This window comes from Eschrichtius robustus, chromosome 6, assembly GCF_028021215.1.
Source record: "Eschrichtius robustus isolate mEscRob2 chromosome 6, mEscRob2.pri, whole genome shotgun sequence".
In the NCBI taxonomy this organism is placed as follows: domain Eukaryota; kingdom Metazoa; phylum Chordata; class Mammalia; order Artiodactyla; family Eschrichtiidae; genus Eschrichtius; species Eschrichtius robustus.
Genome location: NC_090829.1, coordinates 145,959,633 through 145,968,585, shown reverse-complemented (window position 1 = coordinate 145,968,585; position 8,953 = coordinate 145,959,633).

Here is an 8,953-nt window from a genome sequence, read left to right as displayed (position 1 = left end):
AGGGACGGAGAGGTTGTGCCAGCTCGTCAGGAGACCACCTGCTCGGCGGCTCTGACCCTGCGGTCCTGGGCTCCAGAGCGTGGTGGCCGTGGGTCCGGCGTCAGAGCCGGGCCAGCTCCCTCACCCTCTCCCCCTGCTCAGGGTCCCCCAGGCCCCGGTGACCCCGACTCCACGTTCCCGCCCCTCTCCCCGAGCGGGGCACCAGGGTCACGTGCCCTGAGCCGAGGCCGCTTCCTCCCCCACCCTGGGCCCCACCGGTCCTAGCTGAGCATCTGGGCTGCCCCCGCCTCCTGTGCACCAGGCCCACCGCCTCCAGGGATGTCGGAGTGCACTGCGGATGACCGGACCAGAAGGTCGCCCGGCCGAGGTCAGCGTGGAGGCGCTCTGCTCTCCCAGCCCGTGCAGGCACCCGCCGGCTGGCGACCTCGGCCTGCGGGGTCGGGAGAAGAGAGCAGGGCCCGGGTGCCGGGAGCTGCGACCCCAGGGCCCTGGCTGTGAGCCACAGCCGTTCTTCAGGACCCGTCTGCTCTGTAACAGCCACAGAGGGGGTTCAGTTGGCCGTGGGGTATCTGCTCAGGTCACCATGACAAGCACCGCAGACTTGGGGCTTAACAGACACGTATCATCTCACAGTCTGGAGGCTGGGAGTCCGAGGCCCAGGGGTCGCAGGGCTGTCCCTCCCGAGGCCTCCTGGGCATGTGGACAGCCGTCCCCTCCCCGTGCCCCCGGGTGCTGGTCCCGTGTGTGTCTGTGTCCTCGTCTCTCCTCGTAAGGACCCGGTCAGGTTGGATTAGGACCCACCCAGCGACCTCGTTTTAACGTCATTACCTCATTAAAGGTCCTCTCTCTGCATTCTGCACGTTCTGAGATGCTGGGATTAGGGCTCTGGCTTGTGAACTTGGGGGACACAGTCCAGCTAGTCACAGGCAGGGAGCCTTGCGTTCGAGCCTGGGGGGTGCCCTGACCTGCAGCGCTCCCTCTGGGGATGTGGCGCCTCTGGTCCACCTCCCGCAGCAGGGGGTAGGGCTCCGCGGGCTTCCACGGGGCCCTTGTACGGCGTGGCCTCCGCTCCGGCCTGGAGCACAAGTCGGGAGACTCCACAGGGCGCTAAGTGTGCTTGTTCCCGCTACACGTTCTGGGCCTCTGGTTCCCACGGGCCCACGGTGAGCGAGACGGGGTGAGACCTATTCTCATCCGGCCTCCACAAGCCCACTCTGGCCAGTGGACCTCAGTGGCTGACCGGGCCTCTTCAGAGCTGGTGTGTAGTAACCCCTGAGGGTCAGGGGCTTTCCTTTGCTCCAGGACACAGTGACCCTTGAAAATGGTCCTCGGTCCCTCTGAGGAAGCCCTGAGAGCCACTTGCTGGTCTCACCTGTGGCTGAATTGCAGGCTCCTTCCTCACCAGTCCCGGAAGCTGCTGGGACGAGCCAGGCACCCCCGTTACGGTGACGGGTTGGGGCTTGACCAAAAGACCTAGAATTATCCTGCCTGCTAGTTTAGCAGCTGTGCATCAGTTTCATTCCCAGGGTCCCTGCCATCGGTTCAAAAAATTCTGATTCCTCTCCTTCCATGATTATTTGCTCTGTGTCTGTCTCTAGCGTTAAGCACTGACATCTGGTACCACCACGCCAGGACCCCTCATCCCCAGGGAGATCGGGTGACCCCGGCAGCCTCCCCGGTCTGCAGAGGACAGCCGCCGAGGCGCTTTGCCCATGCATTTCTCCATGGCTCTGTGCAGGGAGTGTCCTGAGCTCAGCTGGAGGGGAGGTGCGCAGGCTCACGTAACAGGCCCACCGACACCCCCGTTTCTGGGAGCCCAGGCCTTTCCTCCGCAGCAGCGGGCCTGCGCCTCGGCTGCTCACGGCGCTCGCCAGTGCCAGCCCGCACTCCCAGCCACACCCACCTCATGGGTCTCATTTCACAGGTGGGTTTTTCCCAACATCTCCACGTGGTTCTAATGCACAGCCGAGCCTGAGAACCACTGCCCTCGGGGCTTGCTCCTCATGGCGCGGCCCAGGTTTTAGTAGACCGGCATCACCTGGGAGCTCGACAGGCCTGCAGAACGTCAGTCCCTACCCAGGACCTGCCGAGTCAGAACCTGCGTTTCGCCAAGATTCCCTGACGATTTGTCTACAGCGTCCCATCTGAGCAGCACCGCTGTCCACCAGGGGTTCTCAAGCTTGAGCTGCGTCGGAACCCCCTGGAAGGCTCATAAAACCCAGATGGCGGGGCCCCACCCCAGAGTTTCCGATCCAGCGGGTCTGGGAGGGGCCCCAGAGTGTGCACTTGTAACGCGTTTCCAGCAGATGTGGGTGCTGCTGGTCCAGGGACGTCGGGAAGATTGCTCTAGAATGCCAGGGACGTTTGTTATTCTAAGCGGTTGGATGCCGGTGATGCCCACGTTTCCGTTAGCCAGACTGGTGACGCCATCCCCGCATCCTGGGGCGGCTCTCACGGAGGTGCCTTCAGCCCAGTCAGGCTTGTGTATCATCTCCCTGGCCTGACAGGTGTGAGGTCTGTTTCTAGGATGTTCCCAGACCCTGCCAGTATAGCTGGTGAGGACCCACAAGCTTCGGGTGGTTGTGTGGACCTCTGACCCTTCTTTGGGGCCGGGAGGCGATCAGTGGAGAGGCCCCGCCTCCCTAGGGGAGGGGCCGGTGGGGTCATGTGACTGGGGCTGCCTGAGGGCCAGGCAGGGAGGGAAGAGGGATAAAATGAAGGATCCCTGACGCTCTCTGGACCACAGGACCCCTTTTCCCGTTTTCTGTGGCCAGAGGGATGGGTTTTCTCCTGAGGTTTGGGGTGCCTGGTCGGCGGCCACAGTGCAGCTCCAGGATCGGGGTCTCTTCAGGACAGGATCCGGTGAGTAAAAAGCACAAAACCAGCCAACCGACCAACCAACCAAAACCTGGGTTCACTCACATGCTTTGGCTCACAGGGTCTCCTTTCCTCTGGCCAGAGAGGGAGGCTTTCTCTTGGAGGTTTTGACACCTGCACTGGTATGCAATCCCACACTGGGGTCGCGCTCTGGTCGAAGCTGGCCGATGAAAGAGGAGGAACACTAGGAAAGTCACCCCATCAGGTCTCAAAGTTTTGGGTCTGCTCTCAAAGCCGCCTGCTATTCCTGATCTTTCAGAGTCCTCGGAGGGTTGTGTCCTGTCCACACCAGAAGTCTCTCCTTGGCTTCTGAAGGCTGGTTTGCTGAGTATAGAGACCTGAGCGTCGTGTGTGTAGAGGTAGCGTGTCCTTGTCCTCATTGTCTTCGGCTTGCACCGTTTCTGCATCAGGTGTGCTGTGATTCTGATCCTTGTTCCTGTGCACGTAACGTGTCTTTTTTCCCCTCTCTCTGCCTTCGAGGTGTCTTCCTTATCTTTGGTTTTCATCGCTTGAATATGATGTGTCTTGTTGTGCCTTTTGTATGTTTATTATATATATTATTAAATGTATATATTTAAATCCTTCTGAATTTGGATCTGTGCTGTGTCTTTATTTTTAGAAAATGTGTAGCCATTATTTTTTCCAACATTTCTCCTGCCCACTCTCTCCTCTCCTTCTGTGACTCCAATTACACATGTGTTAGACCACTGGAAATTATTACAGGGCTTCCATTTGCTCTGCTCTGTTGGCGGGGTGGGGGTCCACCTTTCCTCTTTGTTTAGTCTGGGTAATTTCCACAGTCTTATCTTGAAGCTCATGATTCTCTCCTCATCTGTGCTGAGTCTACTCGTGAGCCTGTTGAAGGCATTCTTCACCTCTGTTACTCTGTTTTTACTTCCAGCATTTCCACTGGCCTCTTCCTCAGAGTCTCCGTCTCTGTGCTGAAAGTCTCCCCGCCCTTTTCTTCATGTTATCTTTCCCACTAGAGCCTTAACATAAATCCTGTCAGACAATCCCAGCATTTGAGTCACATCTGAGTCTGGTTCTGTTGATTTTCATGTCTTGATTGTGGAGGGTTTTTTCTTCTTTTTTGAGTCTTGTAATTACTTACTGAAAGCCAGATATTGTCTTTAGGGCAGTAGAGACTGAGGTTAGCAGTATTTATATCTGGAAATGGACATTCCTCCTCTTCTTCTGTTTGGCTGCCATTGCAGGGGTCAGGCAGGCTAGGGGCTGACTGGCTCTGGGTTTTGTGGTTGCCGTGGTTACCTTTAGTGTCCACTGACCTCAAATTCCTCTGGCATGGCCTCGTGCTGAGGGTGGAGGATGGTTTGCTGGAGGGTTTTTCTCCGCCTTGAATGCCAGGCCTCCCCTGTGCACCTCGGGAAGAGGCTCTCTCCAGCCTCTTGCTCCTCTCTCCCCTCACTGTGATGGGCCCCTCCAGCTTGCTTCTTGGCGCTGACTGTCCTGGGACGGGGCATGGCTGGTAGGGCTTGCTGTTGCCCTGGTCCAGGTCCACATTGATGCAGGCCTCATGTCCTTGGATCTTGGGGTGGGACTTATTCAGTGATCCTGTTTCCTCTCCAGAGACAGAAGACCTCCAAGGGGCTGGGCCCAGGATGTATTCTGACAATAAGGACAGTGAAATGATACCTTTAAAGGCTTTAAGCTCAGATTTCTTTCTTTTTTTTTTTTTAATTTTTAATTTATTTTTGGCTGGGTTGGGTCTTCGTTGCTGCACGCGGGCTTCTCATTGCGGTGGCTTCTCGTTGCGGAGCACGGGCTCTTGGCAGGTGGGCTTCAGTAGTTGCAGCACGTGGGCTCAGTAGCTCTGAGGCATGTGGGATCTTCCCAGACCAGGGATCGAACCCATGTCCCCTGCACTGGCAGGCAGATTCTTAACCACTGCGCCACCAGGGAAGTCCCTAAGCTCAGATTTCTATACTCAGAAAACTAACCTTCAAAAACGCAGAGAGTTCTGGTGTGGACAAGACAAAGTAAGCAACTGTCTGAGACTCTGAAAGCTTAATAATAGCAGGCAGATTAGGGAGAGGGCCCAAAACTTAAAGACAAGGAAGCCAAAATCCCAGCTTTCTGATAGATTTAGGAAAAGTTATGATTTTGAGGTTGTCCAGCTTTTCTTGTTTTTAGACGGGGGTAATGATCATTCCAGCTTTCGACATCCTAGGCAGAACTCGCCCTCTGTATGATTTTGCTTCTTACAATTTAATGAGGTTTTCTTAAAGACCTAATATGTGCTCAAACTTTGTAAATATTCCACAGGTGATTAAAAATATTACATAAATTTTTCATTGGTTTCCAAATTCTTTCTCTCTCTATGCATTTTCATGAACTTATTGATTATGTTATTCAGATCTTCTATATGCTTACTTAGTCTTTGTCATTGTGACACCTTTCAGAAAGAAGAGGGACCCTCACCCAAAATTTGGTCCAGTTGTCAAGACTGGTGACAACACACACACACACATCAAGAGGGTATGGAAATGTTCATCCCTCACATAAGGAGGCTTTCTAGGGAGAGCAGTGCAGGCCTCCCAAGCTGGTCTGAAAATGGCTTGAGAGCCAGGAAAGGAGATGCACTTGGGGCTTCTGTTGTGCTAGGGCGGGGCCATGGTGAGGGTTTCTGCATGGGCAGGTGCTTGAGTGGTTTGAATTTCCCACCGGTACCAAAGGAGGCAGCGCTCAGTCTTTATCTGCCTGTTAAGATGTGGGGAAGAAAGAAAAGAGGCAGGGATGAGGCTTTAAAGATGTCAGCTGTTAAACATAAAAAAAAACGGAGTCAGACCCTATTTGCACTTTTCTACCTGCTTCTTGGTGGCATGGACCCATTACTAATGTAATATATCTCTCATTGTCCATTTAATGCTTTGCAGTTTGAAATGTATTTTATCTGATATGAAAACTGTTATAAGCTATAGCATTTTTGCCTTTTATTTTTACCCTTTCTCTACTCTACAGTAGAAGAAAACATAGTTGTATTTTTTTGACCCACGTAGGGAGCCACTGTTTTAAATAGAACAATTTAATCCATACATATCTAGTATGATTGCTGATCTTTACTTATTCTTATTACTATCTTATTTTGTATGCTCTATTCTACTTTCTTGTTGTAGAGCTGGTATAATTGCCTTTGCCTGAATCCTTGCTCTGCTGCTTTTAGTAACCAGGTAAACTTGGATGTGAAACTTGTGCCTCAGCTTCCATATCTGTGAAATGGTACAATAATGGTACCTACCTCATTCCATTAATGTGTATGAAGGTATGAGAGTGCAAGTCACATAAGTGCTACATAAATGTCTTCTGTTATTTCTATTGTTTCCTTTTATCTGTTTTTATGACGTTGTCAGATTGGTTGAGTTTTGTTGTTGCATTGTTCTTGCAGTGGTTTGAAAGTTATTTCTCCTATCCTTGGGACAATCTTCTCCCTCTGCTTCTATTTTCTTCTGACCTACCTTCCAGTTCATAATAATCTCTTCCACCGTGTCTAATCTGTTGTTAAACCCACCTACTGAATTCATAGTCTCAGTGATTGTATTTGTTTTCAAATTTCCATTTCTTTATAGATTTCACGAATCTGCTGAAAATTTCCATCTCATAGTCTATTTCCTTGAACATATTAAGAGTTATTTAAAAATCTATCTAATAATGCCAATATCCTGTTCTCCTGTGGATTTATTACTAATATATACATACTTTCTCCCTTGGTTTTGGATCATTTGTTTTCTGGTTTTCTTTGTGAATTTTTATTCTGTTCTGGATATCATCTATGAAGATATTTTAGTTAACCTGAGGCCCCAGGTGCTGCTGCTGTCCTCCAGAGATTTCCTTCAGGCTGGCAATGGGCAGGAGAGCAGATCAGCTTGGTGCAATTTGGGAGTGAGCCGTTTGGATGCTGGGTTTCAGTCTGTGAGGATTGATCTACACCTCAGCCTCACTCCTTTGTTGTAGGTTTCAGTGTTCCAGCTGAAGGTCCAGGTTATTATCAGAGCCCCCCGACCAGTTTATCTTGCAGTAGGTCCCGCCCAATTATTGTCTCCCCCATCCTATGAGACTCAAAAGCTGTGCTCAGTGTCTCAACTTCTTGTGTGCCGCACGTATTAGGGACTGCACTGTGTGTCTCCCTCCCTCCCTCCCTCTCCCTCTCCCCCTCCCCTGCACACACAGAGGAAAGCCATGCGAGGACACGGGGAGATGGCGGCCATCTACAAGCCAAGGAGAGAGGCCTCAGGAGATACCCATCCTGCCCACACCTTGATCTTGGACTTCCAGCCTCCAGAACTGTGAGAGACTATTTGTTTAAGCTGCCCAGTCTGTGGTATTTTGTTATGGCTGCTGAGCTGACTAAAACATCATACTAATCGCTAAATATCTCAAAAGGAAAACCACGTCCCTTCTTTCTGGGATCTTCGCTCCTCAAGAAAGTCTTCTCTGTTTTGGCAGTTATCGGGTGTCTTCAAACAGATTTTCAAAATATTTTATACGGATTTTCTTGTTGTTCAAAACCATAATAGTTTTATAATTTGCTTTTAAAAAAACACATAATGTGTGAGCATCTTTTACTGTTATCAACTACTCTTTCTTTTTACACATTTAATAGTGGCATAGCCTTTCATTATATGAATCAACCATAGTTTAATTCCTTCTTGTAACACATTTAGATACTGTATTTCATCAGTTCTAATTGGGGTGTCTTGCATCCATAACCTGTCATAGTTTAACATGTGTGTTAAATAAAACAATGTTTTGGGGCTTCCCTGGTGGCGCAGTGGTTGAGAATCTGCCTGCCAATGCAGGGGACACGGGTTCGAGCCCTGGTCTGGGAAGATCCCACATGCCGCGGAGCAGCTGGGCCCGTGAGCCACAATTACTGAGCCTGCGCGTCTGGAGCCTGTGTTCCGCAACAAGAGAGGCCGCGGTAGTGAGAGGCCTGTGCACCGCGATGAAGAGTGGCCCCCGCTTGCCGCAACTAGAGAAAGCCCTCGCACAGAAACGAAGACCCAACACAGCCATAAATAAATAAATACATAAAATTAAAAAAAAAAAACAATGTTTTATAATTGCTGATGTCTTAGAGTCGATGATGGATGATGGGTCCAAGCTCTGCCCACCTGAAGTTACACCACAGCCAATAATCTTTGGGGGGGGTCTGGTTCCCATTGTCCACCTCTGTCCTGGAAGGGGCCAGTTCCTGGAGACTCCCCTCTCCAGGAAGCACAGCTCGAGCTGGCCACTGTGCCTGGGGAGTCCCCTGGTAGAGGCACCACAGTCCAGGGTGAAAGGGACCAAACCCTTGGACCCGGCTGAGATGGAGGTCGGCTCTGACCAGAACTTTCAATGGACAGACTTCGTCAGCCTGTGACATGGCAGCTCCATTCTGGGGGGCCCCCTTTCCCTGTCCTAAATGGTGCCTCTAGCCCAGGAAGTGAATTCTGAAGAGTCAAAACTGGTTTGTGAAATTAAGGACCGTGAAAACTTGGCTCTATGGCCTTTCAGTGTTAACAGGAAATGAGCTGAACCCAGTGGGCTAGGTCACTGTCTCCCAGATGCTCAGCTTCCACTGGCTGGGCTCCGAAGGCCCCAAAGGGGGCTGGACAAGGGGAGACAAAGGAGCCGCAGAGAGTCAGCCTGGCTAAGCGCAGAGTGAGAAGTGGACGGAGTGAGAGAGACTTTCCACCTCCCTGACCCCCTCCTAGAAATGCCCCGTTTAGGCCTCTGTCCACTGGGAGCTCTGGGTGGAAGCAGCTGGACTTGTGTGGCCTCGCCAAATGAACACATGCCGTGTGTCCTTAGTGGACGGAGCTGCCCGGTGGGTCAGCCCGGTAGGCCTTCTTCCTTCACCCCCACTTCCTCAGGACCTGACACTCGGCTCCTCTGTGAAGGTTAACCGAGCCTTTGCTAGCCCTGGGGTCGCCTCCCTGGGGTCGTCCCCCAGGCAGCTCTCTCTCACGCACGTCCGCCAGGGCCACTGGAGGTGGTTCACCTGGCTGGCTTTATTGTCCTTGTTTCCCTGTGAGACGCACTCATCACAGAAGCCAGTGGATACACCCGGTCTCAG